This window comes from Schistocerca piceifrons, chromosome 8 (genome assembly GCF_021461385.2).
Source record: "Schistocerca piceifrons isolate TAMUIC-IGC-003096 chromosome 8, iqSchPice1.1, whole genome shotgun sequence".
Lineage (NCBI taxonomy): Eukaryota > Metazoa > Arthropoda > Insecta > Orthoptera > Acrididae > Schistocerca > Schistocerca piceifrons.
In genome coordinates this window covers 187,325,069-187,342,709 of record NC_060145.1, presented here as the reverse complement: position 1 = coordinate 187,342,709, position 17,641 = coordinate 187,325,069, and positions in this window count along the sequence as shown.

The window sequence follows — 17,641 nt, the reverse complement described above, 5'->3', positions numbered from 1 at the left end:
AAGCTTACAAATCTATCAGTGAAACAAACACCAGATCTGTATCGGCAGTCCTAAACCAACAGACATAGTGGGGATGTGGTATCGATTATCATTTAGCCCTGATAACAAAACATTCCCAGCATGTGGCTGGCCGTTGTAGCCGAGCGGTTATAGGCACTTCAGTCCGGAACCACGCTGCTGATAGGGTCGCAGGTTCGAACCTGCCTCGGGCATGGAGGTGTGCGATGTCCTTAGGTTAGTTAGGTTTATGTAGTTCTAAGTCTATGGGACTGATGACCTCAGATGTTAAGTCCCGTAGTGCTTAGAGCCATCTGAACCATCTGAACCCATCATGTGTCTGGCTATAAACATGAATTGCTCTAAATTAGTGACTTGGGCCATACACGAATTATAAATAGAAAAATTATAGAGTTCCCGCTAAGCGCCGGCCGTAGATCACCAGGCAACATCTATATAGATTATGGAAACATTAAGTCTGATAACGACAGGAAGACTGCAGTTCGACATCTCACTGACGACTAACTCACTAGAGACGGGATGTAAGATCGGAACTGGGTAGCAACGAAAAGTAAATCGGACTAACGGAGCCATCCTAACATTTGGCCGAAGATTTTCTGCTAAATCAAGGGAAACGTAAATGGGAATAAGCAGACTGGCTTTATACAGACATCCTCCCGAATGAGAAGTCCGAAAGAACAGATACCATCTTCATATATATATATATATATATATATATATATATATATATATATATATATATATATATATATATATATTCAGTCGAAATTCGCAAATTGTTATGAGTCGAGTAAACTGGATAAAGTCAGTTGTAAATTTAAAAGTATATTTGATAACAAACTGCCTGCTCCAATTTGTCAGCGTCGAATTTCTTCGATATACAAATGTAAGATTTTAAACTAATGTAAGAATAAAACTTTACGCTCCCGCGGATAGCTGCGCGTGTTAGAGTGCCCATGGGGGATGGGGAGCTCGGCCGGTCCCGGATCGAATCCGTCCTGCGGTTTACCGACCATTGTCGACGTGCTGACCAGGCTGGATGTGGTTTTTACGCGATTTCCCTCATCCCACTATACTCCATTCACCGAAACGAGAGACGGCGTGTAAAAGCATCAAGGCGCGCGACAACAGGTCTGCTGTCGAGTGGTGAACAATACAGGGAGCGCTTGTTCAGTGTGGCCGCGTCCGTTGCGAGTATAATACATTAACGTGTCATCTCAGAATCTGATTATACAATGCACCACTTTTGAAAGACCAGTTTTTTATTATAATTTTCAAAACAGGTGCGTGTACAGGCGTTGATCTTCTTCAGGATATTGTGTGGTATGTATGTACAAGGCCATACACTCTTTGTTGTCTCCCAGGACAGAAAAACCATGAAGCCACGACAGAAGTTTCAGGAAGTGTTAATGACTTCTATATAAATGCATTACGAAGGAAATTACTTTTTATCGTAACGAATTGCCAACGACTTGCTACCACGAACAAAAATCCAGATTTGGGCAATTTTCGGAGAATTACATTTTATAAATTATTAAAAAGAAATGAATTTTGAATCTTTTTACCGCGGACTCTATAGCAAGCTAATAGGCAGGGATGACATCAATTTATGGAGGCGGAATTATCTACCAACCATTAAATTGTTGAGAGGTGAAGGAAGACCCATTTACTATTTGGACGAGACATGGTTAAACGCGGGACATAGCCGAAGTAGATCTGGTTAGATAAGGACATAAAATGCTCTGATCTAGTTTAGCTGTCCAGATTATCCACCGGAAACAAGGGCCAACCCAGTGAAGGAAAACGTCTGATTATCACACACATTGAGAGCAAGGTAGGTTTTATCGAAGGCTGTTTGTGGATTTTCGAATCCAAGAAGAGTGGATATTATTATGAGGAGATCTGTACCGGTATGTTCTACAGGTAATTTCAAGATGTTCTTCCTCGGCCTCAGAAAAATACAGCTATCGCTCTTGATAACACGCCGTACTATTCTCATTCCCAGTGCGAATTCCAAAAAGCAGAATATCTTAGAATGTATAATATCTATAAATGTAGCTTTTGAGGGCCGTATTTTAAGGAAAGTGCTACTAGAAACTGTTGAAAGAAACAGAGTAGCGTACAAAGACTACGCAATACCTGAAATAGCTAAGAATGCAGGGAAAACCATAAGCAGAAATATCCGTATCGGTGCTATGTTTAAAATATTTAGTGATTTATTGGTTTGCGATACGCCTATTGCGGCTACAGTGCCATTCTCTAGCTGCTTGCGAATAACAGATGATTTCGTTAACGCTATAGAGTCAGCATTGGCCAGAATCGAATGCTATGTTGTAGCAAAAAACAGAACATATAAAATGTCGGAAGTTAAAGAACTAGCAGAATAAGCAGTAAGAAGAGCGACTGCAGAATAGTGGAACAAATGTGTCCTCTATGTGTGTGGTGGAAAGATTTGCAAGTCAAATGTGGAAATTAGTCTGCAATGTAGAGGAGAGAGAGGAGTGTTTTGCTATCAACCTGAATGAAATAGTTCAAGTTCGAGAGAATGAACTTAGTTTAATCATTCCTTCAACATTATTGTAACTGGTGTCACTATTAAAATCACTTGTGGCTGAATCTGCTGTGCTTTTTTTCTTTGCTTTCTTTCATTACACGTAAGTCAAGTTCATTATACAAGTTTCTTCACGAGCGACGTACGCTTCCTCGTCGCGTCAGCCCAGCGGCTAATTGTACAGCGTGCATGGAGGATTTTCATCCCTGCTTTCATCTGAACAGGTGGTGGTCGATCACGTGAAACTGTTAGTGTTTCGTCGAAGCACTTGGTGAATAAACTGTAGCTGAATACCTGCCAGGCACTACGTCATACCTCACGCGGTCTGGGGCGCCATGTCACGGTCCGCACGGCTCCCCCCATTGGAGGTTCGGGTCTTCCCTCGGGCATGGGTGTGTGTGTCGTCCTTAGCGTAAGTTAGTTTAGCAGTGTGTAACCTTATGGAGTGATCACCTCAGCAGTTTGGTCCCATAAGACCTTATCACAGATTACCAAATTTTACTGCCTCACCGAACGGGGTAGCTGTGCGGCCTAGGGCGCCTTGCCACGGTTCTCGCGGCTTTCCCCGTCGGAGGTTCGAGTTCTCCCTCGGGAATGTGTGTGTGTTGTCTTTAGCGTAAGTTAGTTTAAGTTAGATTAAATAGTGTGTAAGCCTAGGGACGGTTGACCTCAGCAGTTTGGTCCCACAGGAACTTACCACAATTTTTTTCCTGCCTCAGACACACAGGCCTCAAAGATTTAGAAATCATTCGTCCACTATCATACGAGCAACACTACACACAGACAGTTTGGGTATATGTATTCAGTACAGAGAGAGGCGACGGAGGGGAGGGGGTGGACAGCGGACATGGGTAACGGGGTGGCGATTGGAAGGGCATCGGGACACCTCTTAAAGTAACACTCGCAAATCCGTTCATAACCACGCCGATCCTACACCGATGCGGGACTGAGGCACAAGAAAGAAAAACGAAGTAAAAATGGCGAAACCTAGAACATTTTTATTCCTGCCACACGCTTGACGTCCATCTCACTTAAAACATATAGAAGGAACATCAGCTTTGTGATAATTTTTATTTTTTGCGTGCACCAGCTGCATTTGTCGACTGTTTCTGAGACACTCTGGCGCTAGCAACGAATGAAAAATGGTATCGCTCCACTCCTGACCTGGTCTACGCCAGAATGGCGAATAGCGGTCGTGACGAAGGATTTGTTATTTGCATGCATTTTCGCAACGCTCGCCATTCTTTTTCCGAGGGCCTTAAGAAATGGCGCCTTAGGAAACGAGCAAACGCCCTCGGGGACACTGTCGCGTAAGGTCGCGAAAACGCAGAGAAAGGCACTCGGTGGTCCGTGCGACCTCGTCAGGTTGAGCAAGCGGCCACCGAAATCACGCCCGGGGGTGTAACAGCTAGCTCGCTACGTACCAGCCCGGCGCCACTGCCGGTGAGTGGTAAAAGTCGCCCGCCGTCGCCCGCCGTCTGACTGACAAAGGAATCGTCGTTGCAGGTATCGATGTCGAAAGCGCCACACCCACCGGGCGTTCCAGCCGGCGGTCTCCGATAAGCCGCAAACATGCAGCCGTCTCCTTGTGACAGTTCCACACCGCGAGGCAGTTCCTGCGGCCTCGTTTCATACGAGATAGTAGCCGCCTCATGCTGACAGGCAGACCGTGTCCGGTGTTCACAAAAGGCTAACGGGTATATGGGTAACACGAATATTCTGTATGACTCGTTTAGGAGATTTTATCATTTTGACATACCAAAGATATCATAATGAAGGTACAGTGTTTTCCGGAAAGGTTCGTCGGATTTCAGAGCACTATAACTTCTAACTAAATGAACTTGACATCGCTTTTAACTTACGCGTAGGACTGCAAAGCTGTGAGTTTCGAAAGGCAGAACTTAGGGACGAGGTAGATGAAGTAGCTTGACACATTACCAAATCGGTGGAAATCAATGAAGATGCGGAAGCACGTTACCAAAGGTCTCTCATTCCTGCACAGAGCTGGATGTCACCTGGCATGACGTCAGCGTGGCTATAGCGACAAATGAGCCTGGATTCACAAGACAAGCAATTGAAGGAGCGGGAAAAGACAGAGTGTGTCAATCTGCGAGCCGTTACGGTGCACTTTGCTGATGTTCTTCATTAAAACACGACCCAGTGACAATTATGGATGATTAGATACAGGGGAACTAGAAGAAAAACAAAGTGGGATGATCGTGGCACAGGGTTTGGTATTGCTCACAATATTCTTTCAAGTGCATGTGTAGTGTTCTAGCCACTGCTACCCTTAGGAGAGGAGATAGTTGACCACGGCCTCCTACAGCAGCGGATGACTGCTACATTGCGCAGCAGGCAAGAAGGGACTCAGGTCAAACAGCGGGTGCAGTTGCAACCATACTTATCAGGACTGCAGGGGACGCAATCTCACGCAGTGCCACGGCGATTGCATGGGGGTGGTCTCTTTGCCGGAGGAACAGTACGTCGCGTTCCGTTGACACCTGAATATCGGCGGCATCTTTTGTGATGGTGCAAGAGGGATAGGGACTGTTAAAAAAATGGTTCAAATTGCTCTGAGCACTATGGGACTCAACTTCTGAGGTCATTAGTTCCCTAGAACTTAGAACTAGTAAAACCTAAATAACCTAAGGACAGCACACACATCCATGCCCGAGGCAGGATTCGAACCTGCGACCGTAGCGGTCTCGCGGTTCCAGATTGCAGCTCCTAGAACCGCACGGCCGATAGGGACTGTGTGAACGCGGATTGGGTTCGCAGACATCCCCGGTTGACACTGGCCTGAGACGCGGTTGGATGTACGCTCATAGGGGAATGGTGGAAACCCGTAATTAACCCAGGTACATAGTAGAACATGATCGTTTTGGCAATCCAGGTGTTGTGGTATGGGGAGGCATAATGTTGCATTGGCGTATCGCCCCACAAATTTTTAAACACAGTACGCTTGCCGGTCAACACTATTGTAACGCTTTACTCTTTCCTGCCGGCCGTGGTGGCCGAGCGGTTCTAGGCGCCACAGTGCGGAACCGCGCTGCTGCTACGGTCGCAGGTTCGAATCCTGCCTCGGGCATGGGTGTGTGTGATGTCCTTAGGTTAGTTAGGTTTAAGTAGTTCTAAGTTCTAGGGGACTGATGACCTCAGAAGTTAAGTCCCATAGTGCTCAGAGCCATTTGAACCATTTTTTACTCTTTCCCCATTTGCGTCCTTTCAGCCCTGACTTCATGCCTGACAATACGTAACCGCATCGAAAAGCGCAGTTGGAGGAGCTTTTGGAACGAGAGGATATTCGGTGAGTGAACTGACCTCCCGGTCCCCTGACTTAAATCCCATCGAGCATTTGTGGGATGCTTTTGAGTGACGTAATGTAGCGTTCCACGCCCACCACTGGCCATCCAGGAGTTGTCAACTGTGTTGGCAGAGGAATGGAACACGATACCGCCAGAACTCCTTACCAACCTTGTAAGTAGGCTGTTTAGGTTTTTATGTTGGTAACGCCAAGTAGCGCTCTGTATGAAAATCACTGAGTGTGCTGTGTGCAGTCTGTGGCTGGTTGGCATTGTTGGAATATTCGCTAGTGTAGTGTTGGGCAGTTGGATGTGAACAGCGCATAGCGTTGGGCAGTTGGAGGTGAGCCGCCAGCAGTGGTGGATGTGGAGAGAGAGATGCCAGAGTTTTGAGAGGTTGCTATAAGCGGACTATCTGGATGTATGTCCGCCAGAAAAAGGAAATTTGTAAAGGTGGACGTCATGATTATACACTATTAAGGTAAATACATTGTTTGTTCTCTGTCAAAATCTTTCATTTGCTAACTATGCCTATCAGTAGTTAGTGCTGGCAGTATTGGCGCTCTCTGTATTGCAGTAGTTCGAGTAAAGAAGATTTTTGTGAGGTAAGTGATTCATGAAAGGTATAGGTTATTGATAGTCAGGGCCATTCTTTTGTAGGGATTATTGAGAGTCAGATTGCGTTGCGCTAAAAATAGTGTGTGTCAATTTAGTGATGATCAGAATAGGTAAAGAGAGAAGTGTCTGACTATGTAGAGTTTTGCTCATCTGTTTCAAAATCAAATAACGTAAGAGGTTTACCAGCACAGCATTCATAATTTTTCCAAGGGAACGTTACAATCTTGTGGCCGCGATGTGAGTGTAGTGTCTAGGAAGCCTGTATACTTGATTCGCTAGACAAGCAATCAAACAAGTTGTGTTAATAAGTTTTATTATATAAGAGAAGAAATAATACTTAACTTTGGCAAATACACAGATGTGTCGCAAGCAAGGGGCGACATACAAAACAATGAGTCTTCTTCACTGTAGACAATCCCAAGTCTGCTTTACACAGAGAGTACAAGCGAAGTAACTAGCGTTGACGCTGCTATAGAAATCGCTAATCTTTAAGCTACTATTGAATTGAGCCGTCACCAGCCGGTCGCGGCGCTTATATCCTCTTCATATAAGGGCCGCTGTTGTCACGTTGTCGTCCTGGAGAGGGTCCGATCACCGTGTTATTGGCTGACGTCTTTTCACAGTCATCTCTTCCCGACTGGCGTGCCGGCACTTGACTTCACACAGGAATAGGGAGCACGTTGCTGGCAGAGCATGCGTTTCTCTCCGTGGTGACCACACACCGTATTAAAAACCACCTCCAGCCTTTTGCAATGTCCAGGGGATCATCTTGAATGATGAATGGCGGCAACTTTAGTGTAATTTTTGTCTTTCAGTAAAAGTGTCATTAACGCAGTACCATAGTGTAGTAGTTCCTTTTATGTATGGACCAAGATTCCTCGAGCTATGTTACTGGCCAGTGCCACGTCATGCGAAAGTTAATTTCGTCTTTAAGTTTTGCAGGCTTTTTATAATTCTGATTAAGGTCAACATTCTCGTTTACGTTCCCATAGGTGTTCAGTGTGACCTCCAGCCGAAGGATGATAAACATTAAGACGATAATCAAACTAGTCTTAAAGTTTGCGATGGTTTGTGGAGTTGCTAGACCCACTTTTGCTGCTTCGATGCGCTAAATCGAAAGACGTACACCCGGCGAATGGTCTACGCGGTGCGAGGCCCTAGTCACACATTTACTTCTGTTGCGTTGCGGGGTCCCAATTCGAAAGGTGCCTGATTTTCAGCACTTTCATCACAGTCTATCTTACACTTTTCCTGAAATGCGATACTTATTTTAGTATACTCTATGAGATCTCGATCTAACAAGTTTTATTCTCGATACTAGCTACTTTGCAGCCTCTTTGCTTAGTCACCATATGGGTACGAAGTCTCTGGCGAGGTGTTTGCCTCTGGCCTTGCGGGTTGCAAGAAATGTGGTTTTCTTGTGGGACGTTAGTTAGCCATTACTAATATACTACTACTTCCATGCTGCTATGGCGTGGTCTCTCTTATACAACGAAGAGTTACATTTGCGGCTACGCGTTGTTGAGAAGGAAATTGCCTTTTCTGATGGAGATCCTTGCTGTTAAGCAGACCTTACCACACGCGAGGACTCCGGTAATATCAGTCCAATTTATATCTTGTGGCGAAATTTAGTTTTGGGAATGAGGTTAGCTTACGAATGTCTATGGGTACCATTCCGAGTGTAGGTCCTGTAGCGTGATCGTATGCAGTGAAATAAGAGGGGATATAATGAAAACTACAAACTAGTTTCTCAGTGCATTATATATGAGTGTAGATCAGAAAGTAATGCCTCATGTGTGATTAAAAATACAATAATGAACATACAACAGCGTAATTAGTAAAAAACATAGCTTGAACTGTCCTCCACACAACACTACCATTCAACATAGTCACCATTCATTTGTACACATTTGCGTCATCGTTGAACCCAGCCATCACAACCAGTTTGGAAAAATTCAGGCTTTTGCCTCTTGACCCGTTTCTTTCAGAATGATTTTAAAGCTGGTAAGGTGGCTATAATTTTTGCACCTTAAAAGCACCTATCCACATATTTTGCTGTGATCTACAAACACAATTAGGTATCATGTGATAGTTTGTATATCGTATATATTAATGTATAAAGGAGGCTGACATTGTCACATACGCCTTGTAAATAATTGTTAACGCATATTGCATGAAAGGTGATGGAGTGACAGTGGAAATGAAACGGCAGGCGGAACTCAAGCCCTGGGTGAAAGGTTGGTCCTTCTTAAACACAGGAAGAAGGAAGACGGACTTTGGGACATCTCAGATCTGGGACACAATAGAGTCGCGACTGGCCGGTCTGTAGCCGGATGGAAAGGATTATACTTTGGAAACTACGAAAATCTTGAACGCAGCTGAGAGGAACTAGGAAGCATCACCTAGGAAACCAAGCAGGCTGGATTATTTCCAAGGATTTTTACTCAGAAGCATACCATTGTACGAGTATAGGTTTTACCTCGCAAACTTGCCGCGCTGGACGACAAAAGACTAAAATATGGTTGGTCAGCGTTCGGAAGAATCTGTAGGAGGGAGAATATTCCGTGGTTTCGCGAATATGATTCGTTTCCGGAATTACGAGGGTAGGGAGCCGACCCTTGCTAAGAGGCCAGCGGTGGAGAGTCGAGGTCTTCCGTTGTGAGCGCCCGTGTGTGACAGTCGCTCGGTATCAGCTTTGGTGGTACAAACGGACTTGCTGTCTTTTTCTCTCAGGAGACTTTATAGCTTGGACAGTTAGGCACTGTACTGTTGCGAACCTATACGATTCTGTACTTCACTTCCAGGTTGGAACAATGTTTGTCATTTAGTAGGATTAGTAGCTTTCACCGTTCATTTATGTTTAGATTGTAATTTATAGAATTAAAAGATCGTAAAAGCTGCTTCAGGGGGCAGTCAGAAAGGGCCAAATCTTCATTTTAGCGTTCATTATTTTTCGTTGCGCACATTCGTTTTACACCCGCCTGGAGGAGCGTCTTGGAAGCTGTTCATTTTCAATTCTAGTGTGTATGTCTCCTCGAATCACTTCATCAGCACTTCCTCGATTAGCCTCTTGACGGATGTAGTCGGCCAGCTGATGCGTGGCTTACGTTCGTTGCCCGTTCCTCCACTATCAAGCTACTCCACCCAACGGCGCCAATTTTTGGTGTTTAAAAGTCCACAAACACTTTCTTCATATACAGAGTTAAAACACTCTACAATCATTTGTCAAGAAGCAAAGTCTTAAATTTTTCGAAACTGATTTTGATCCCTAGCTTCAATAATGACGCAAATACAGGGTGACAATCATTGAACCACAGTTACAAACTATGGCGTGCATACACTTTATTCAATATGTAAACGTCACTACAGATATTCGGATTTAGGTTATGACATGCTCGAGACGCCTGCCATCCTTGGCGATGATGTGGCGCAGACGAATAGCGAAGTTCTGCATGACCCGCTGAAGTGTCGGAACGTCGATGCTACCGACGACCTCTTGAATGGCTGTTTTGAGCTCAGCCATAGTTTTTGGGTTATTGTAGCATGCCCTGTCTTTAATATAGTCACAAAAAAAGGAGTCACCCATTTTCAGACCCGCAAAATAAAGCGGCCAATTGAGGCCCATGCCAGTGTCCAATGGGAAACCCTGACCAAGAATGCGGTCCCTAAAGTGCTCCTCGAGAACATCTCTCTCCTGCTTCGATGGGGTCGAGCTCCGTCTTGCATGAACCAATTGTTGTAGAAATCACACTCTGGACAATGGAGAAGAAACCATCTTCCAAAACCTTCAGGATACCGTTCGATAGTCACCGTGACATCAAGGAATGTCGCACCGATTATTCCGTGACTGGACAATGCACATCACACAGTCACTGATTGAGTGTGAAGAGACTTCTCGATCTCGAAATGCGGATTCTCAGTGCCTCAAATGTGCCAACTTTCCTTGTTGATGAACCCATCAAACCGAAAGTGGGCTTCGACGGTAAAGCAAACCATGCATGCGCATATTAATTCTCATCATGCCCCGCCGCCAATAGTGCAGTTTGAACGTCCCAACCCAAATACTTCAGAAGTTATGACGATTTAATTTCATAGAGTTCCTTAATTGTCACCTTCTACATACTGATAAGTACTGACTACGCTGAACGGTACAGCTGTGTAGTTCAGCACTGCACTAATTTCGCTTTTACACGTTCCCTACTAAATTTGTTACGACACATTAGGCAACTATTTTTGATCCATTCTCTTACAAGGTATCTCTGTTTTTGTTACGATAAATTCAATTACGAGCATTATGTTAGGTTTGCTTGTGAACCCAATACTTGAAATTGTTGATTGGAGAATTTGTTTCTCGGCACTGTTGACATTGTGGTGTTGGTTAAACTCAGCTCTCTCGATTTTGTTTTACCGAGAAACCCACCATTCTTTGTACAATCCATTTGATTTTACCATACCGGCTGGACTGGCTGTCATCATTTGTCGTTTTGTCACACATAAAATAACTACTGAAGTCAAACACACTCTCTTCGGACAGTAGCGCTTGCATCATACTTCCTCAATTATTTATTGCATGTATTCCAAGTTCTGACCTTCCCAAAATTTTTACGCTCTACAGCTCCCTTATTTCCATATCCTATCGTCGTATCAGTTTTTTTCCATATTCTCCTTTCTTCACCGATTCTGCGGATAACTACCTCATTCCTTACGTTATCAGTGCACCTAATTTTGAACATTATTCGGCAGCACCTCCGCTCAAACGTCTCGATTCTCTTCTGTATCACTTTTTCCGCTGTCTGTGTTTCACTACCATACTATGCTGAATATCTAACTTCCATTCTCAGACACTTTTTCCTTAAATTCATCTTCTCTTGGCGAGGAAAGCCCTCTTTGCCTGTTCTAGTTTGCTTTGTATGTTCTCTTTGCTTCCTGTCAGTGGTTATTTCACTTACAAGCTCGCACAATTCCTTAGCTATATCTAGTTCGTGATCCCAAATTTCATGTTAAGTGTCTCGCTATTTTCTATTCTACTTCACACAACTTTTATCTTTTTACGGTTTACTCCAAGTCCATATTCTGTACTAATTAGATTGTTCGTTCAGTTCAACATATCCTGTAAATCTTCTTCACCAATCTTATCATTGATATTCTTTAGCCCTGAATTTGGTTCCCTTACTTTAACCTTTCTTTTCTTTCTGTCATTGCTCCTTCGTTATATACACTGGAGATCCAAAGAAACTGGTGCACCTGCCTAACATCGTGGGGAGCTCCTGCGAACACGCAGAAGTGCCGCAATACGATGTGAAATGAACTCGACTATTGTCTCAAGTAGTGCTGGAGGGGACACCATGAATCCAGCAGGACTGTTCATAAATCCGTAAGAGTACGAGGGAGTGGAGATCTAATCTGAACAGCACGTTGCAAGGCATCCCAGATATGCTCAATAACGTTCACATCTGGGGAGTTTGGTGGCCAGCGGAAGTGTTTAAACTCAGAAGGTCCTTCTTGGAGCCTCTCTGTAGCAATTCTGGACGTATATGGCGTCGCATTGTCCTGATGGAATTCCCAAGTCCGTCGAAATGCACAATAGATATAGGTGACCAGACAGGATTCTTACGTACGTGCTACCTGTCAAAGTTTTATATAGGTGCATCATGGGTCCCATATCACTCCAGTTGCACACTACAAGGGTTCCTTCGGCACCGAAAGCCCATATCGATGATGCTTCGTTGAATGGTTTGCAAGCTGACACATGATGATAGCGCACCATTGAAACTGCAACAGTTTGCGTAAGGGTTGCACTTCTCTCACATTGAACAGTTCTCTTCAGTCGTCTTTGGTCCCGTTCTTGCAGGATCTTTTTCCGGTCGCATGTAGGAGATTTGATGTTTACCGGATTCCTGATATTCACGGTGTACTCGTGAAATGGTCGTACGGGAAAATCCCAGCTTCATCGCTACCTCGAAGTTGCTGTGCCCCATCGCTTGTGCGCCGAGTATAACACCACGTTCAAACTCACTTAAATCTTGATAACCCGCCAATGTAGCAGCACGAAGTGAAACGTGGACCATAAATAGTTTAGACAAGAAGAGAATAGAAGCTTTCGAAATGTGGTGCTATAGAAGAATGCTGAAGATTAGATGGGCAGATAACATAACTAATGAGAAGGTATTGCATAGAATTGGGGAGAAGAGAAATTTGTGGCGCAACTTGACTAGAAGAAGGGATCTGAAGGTAGGACATGTTCTGAGGCATCCAAGGATCATCAATTTATTACTGGAGGCAGTCTGGAAGGAAAAAATCGTAGTGGGAGACCAAGAGAAGAATACACTAAGCAGATTCAGAAGGATGTAGGTTGCAATAGGTACTGGGAGATGAAGAAGCTTGCACGAGGTAGAGTAGCATGGACAGCTGCGTCAAAACAGTCTGTGGACTGAAGAGCACAACAACAACAAGGGTTCCGAAACCGGTGGTGTCTACAATAGAAGGTTGCTAATTCAGCAACTTTTGTGCCGTTTCAACATTTCACAAAATAGGCTTATACAGTTGCGGCTGTCTCATAAGAAAACTCTTTGTGTTTTTGATTTAAGACAATCAAATGGAATCAAGTAGGCACTGATTGGTACCAACCAGCAAAGAATTCTCAGTAGTGGACAAATTTGCTGCATGTGATACCTTTAATACGTCATTTTGGGACACGTGACTGGCGGTCTGGTTTGGACGATGAATTCGGATTTCAATCAATCAAAATAAATATATGAACTTCTCAAGATGAAATTCTGTAGCCCAAACCGAAATATCGAAGTCGAACATGAAATACGGATTTTGTTAAATAAAATTGGTCGGAATTTACCCATCATACGACTGATATTCTGATACAATTCTGGTGCGATAAGGTACTGTACTGCCTAATCGTATGGAGAAAAAAAAGGTACAAAAGACAACAGTTGGTTCCTGTGGCGCTCGTCACTGAGGGACAGAGGGAAGCCCTTCTTAGATGATTCACTTCACCGCATGTTAACATCCCTCACACGAGGATACACCTACCACTTACGTGAAAGGTATCCTGTTGGCAATAGGGAAACAAGAGCTCATGCAGTTTTCTGCGTATTCGCACCTTACGTTCAGCGTGCAAACGTGTACCGACGTGTGACGTAGTCGATCAATGCAGGATTCTTTTTTCCATGATTGGAGTGAGTAATGGTGCTTTTCCTCTGCCGATGCTAATATCTGCGCGTTGTGACGTGTGGAGACAACAGCACACGTATACGACGGTGGCTTCCGTACTCTGTAATGAGCCTACGGTTCTGAATGGTATTACTCCTCGCAAGTTATCTTGTCCCGTACTGAAGTGAGACATAATTTACTGCAATGTGGGCCACCTATCAGCCAACGGTCTTGCCGCAGTGATAACACAAGCTCCCGTCAGATCGCTGAATTTGAGCGCTGTTGGGCTTGGCGAGCACTTGGATGGATCACCACCCGGGTCTGCCGAGTGCGGTAGTAAGCAGGGTGCACTCAGTCCTCGTGAGGACAGTTGTGGAGCTACTTGACTAAGAAGTAGCGACATCCGTCACGAAGACTGACAACGGCCGGGAGAGGTGTGTGCTGACCACATGCCCTCCGTAGCGGTATCTGGTGACACCTAAGGGCTGAGGATGACACAGCGGCCGTTCAGAACCGTTGGGCCTTCGAGAACTGTTCAAATGGTGTTTGTTTGATTTCTTGTTTGCCACCCATTCGCTGTTACAATCCGCAGTTGTCGACAGCGACCCTTCATATCTCTCTGTTGTTGCCAACAGCAGTTTTCCCTGAACGGGGGAACTCTGTTATTAAATAACTCTGAGCACTATGGGACTTAACATCTGAGGTCATCAGTCCCCTAGAATTTAGAATTACTTGAACCTAACTAACCTAAGGACATCACACACATCAATGTCCGAGGCAGGATTCGAACCTGCGAGCGTAGCAGTCGCGCGGTTCCGGACTGAAGAGCCTAGAACCGCTCGGCCACCGCGGCCGGCACAGGGGAACTCTGAGTAAGCCTCGACACAGCCGTATGGTTGAAGCCAAAAGCCTGGGTGGTTTGGAAATGTCCGACGCGTTGGGCGTCTGCATTGTCACTGCTAACAAACGCGGCCGTATATATATTGAATATCCTGCACTGGACTCTGAAGCTGGTGATCAGTGCACTGTCTTAGGTTTCACGACGTGTCGACTATTCCATTCGCCGAGGCTGCACTGGATATTCACTCTGCACAGCATCTGTCTTCATTCACTGCCTACGAGCATATTGACTTGTTGAATACTGTTTGAATTTCAGTACTATTCTCCGTGCATTAGGTCTGTAAAAGTATTTTCGTTGCTAAAATTTTATACACTTGTGTTTTATTAACACTATGTGGAAGGATGGTGTGTTTCTAAGCTTCTCAGCAGGCAGTGGGCCGTAACTACGCAGGGAAGTTTTCTGCATACAGGTTTAGCTAGTAATTTTAGCGAATGTTAGGATCACGGCTGTTAACATGTCTCCCTGCATCCGATTTCTGAGGTATGACAGACTGTGCTTTCTCTGAACCTTTACTCTGAACTCTGGACACCACTTACAGATATACCAGTGTGAGTTACCACAAAGTTCTCTAAACAGCCACTGCTGTACATTGTAGATATTTTTCATGAACAGGGGTAAGAACAGGGAACAGAAAGCCTAATGCAGCTTAGTCGTATTCGGAAAGGTGTCAAAAGTTCTAATAGCGATACCCATCGTGCTTCCAACGGACTAGGATGATACCTGCTAGATGGAATATGAGAGGCAGTCGAATGAAAAGCGAACACCCTCCACAAAGAACCATGGAATGTGTCCCTTCAAAAGTAATCGCCTTAAGACATTTATCCCACTGGGAGATGCCATGATCAGTGTCTGTTTCGTAGATCCCCATCGACGCCTGACGGATCCGCAAACGCACTCACTCTTGCACTTCCCAGTCCGACTGAAACCCACGTCCTCGCATGATTCTCTTCAAGTCGTTAAAGATATAAAAAATGCACGGTGACAGATCCGGGGTGTACGGAGGACGTCGCAGTGTTTCTCAAACACATCGCTCTAGCGCATCCTTCATCCGATTGGCTGTGTGGGGGCTGGCATTATCAGGCAACAGGATGATTCCGTCTGGTAGCGTTCCAACAGACAGAGAGCAAACGTTAAAGTCAGCAGTGTGAAAGTCCCATATCATATCTGCCAAGGGAATCAAAGCTGTTCACAGATGTTATGGTTAGGCCACGATGACCTACTACTTTAACTGGAGGATCCCTCCGGTCATCGGCCGTTCGGAGTGGCCGAGCGGTTCTAGGCGCTACAGTCTGGAACCGCGCGACCGCTACGGTCGCAGGTTCCAATCCTGCCTCGGGTATGGATGTGTGTGATGTCCTTAGGTTAGTTAGGTTTAAGTAGTTCTAAGTTCTAGGGGACTGGTGACCTCGGAAGTTAAGTCCCATAGTGCTCAGAGCCATTTTGAACCTCCGGTCATCCAGTTCGTCCAACGGTGCACCACAGTCTGTGTGCAGCGGTATGGAGACACTTTCCAGAAACTGTGACGCGTCGTAAAGTCAAACACTCAGGAATGCTGTCTGACGGAATCACCCCGCTTCACGATAACGCCCGCCTTCACACTGCCAAATGTATGAAGGCTACGCTTCAGCGATTTGGTTGGTAAACACTGCAACATCATCCGTACAGCCCGGATCATACACCGAGCAATTTTCACATCTTTGGAGACGCGGCGAGGGACAGGCGTGAACTGTCAGTTTCAGTTGGACGAGGGAATGCGAGAATGGGTGCGACTGTGGATCCGTCAGAGGCCGACCACGTTCTATGAAACAGGAATTGGTCGTCTCGTCTTCTAATGGGTTAAATCTCTTGATGCGTGTGGCGGGTGTTCAGTTTCGTTTGCTTGCCCCTTATAAGTTACTTCTAATAAACCACAAAAAAGTTACAGAAAAATTTAAAAAATGAAGTTTGGAATAACGAGCTGTGCTAACAGAGCCATCAACAAAACATTATAAGTCTGTCTGATAAGATGTATCTAAGCTCAGTCACCTCACATTCGCTTTTACGATTCACTTGCCTTGATAGGTTGACTACAAACTGCATCAAGAACTGCTGTTTTAAAACCAAGTTACCATAAAAGCTATGTGCACTGATGGTCCCTGAATCTTATAAATTTTAGGACGGGGATATTTTGAGTTTGTCGCTTTGCGTGGTATGTAATACAGACATGAGGAGCTGCTAAGTATTCACTCTAAGCTGTGTGTAAAGCATCATTAACAAAACAGTTTCCAACGTATTTGGTCTCGGAACTTTGGGATGTTACGTCAGTCCACCCATGTGACGTCAGTCTACCCGTTAGCTCTATCTGATTGCAGTGACAGAGGGCTAGCTTGCAATTTGTCAAACGAAAATGCATTCACAAGACATTCCTTGTGCTACGCCTAATCATGACGAACGCCAGTGTGCAAATCTATTACGTCGTCACACAGAACGCGTTGAACGTCGGAGACTTCAATCGTGCGATTCTATTCTGTCCCTAGAGCATACTTTGGGCGGAACCCCACTGTCACCTGTCGCCACCAAAGGGCGTAATGAACTTAAGGCTTTTTGACACAGGAGTTCTGTAGAAGGTGCAATAAGCTACGTCGAAAATACTGACTATATGAAGTGACATGATGGTGGAATACCAGGAAACGACTTTAATGGCACCAGAGGGAGCTGTACAGGGAAAAAACCGTAAGGAGAGCTATAATATACAAACATAAAGTAATTTAGACGTTTGGCACTATTGTCACTTTGAGAAGAGACTGCTACAGGAGAGGGAATCGTGGCGGGCCACATCCATACGGAAGACTGATGAGGAATCTCTCAATATCTCCAGCAATGAAAGAAGATTCCCAGAAATCTTTGATTTACCTCCGATACATATCCAGATAACATCGCTACATTATTATTGATTCCAGGAGGTTTCATTGTGTAGGTTTTCTTTGATGTGCCTATAATTTTTCGTAATCAATTCCGTCGATACTGCTAGTGGCTAGGGCTAAGATTTCTTAACGCTCGTTAATACCTGCGCTTCTGCCAGCTTTCTTTAGCGGACTCCGTCACCGT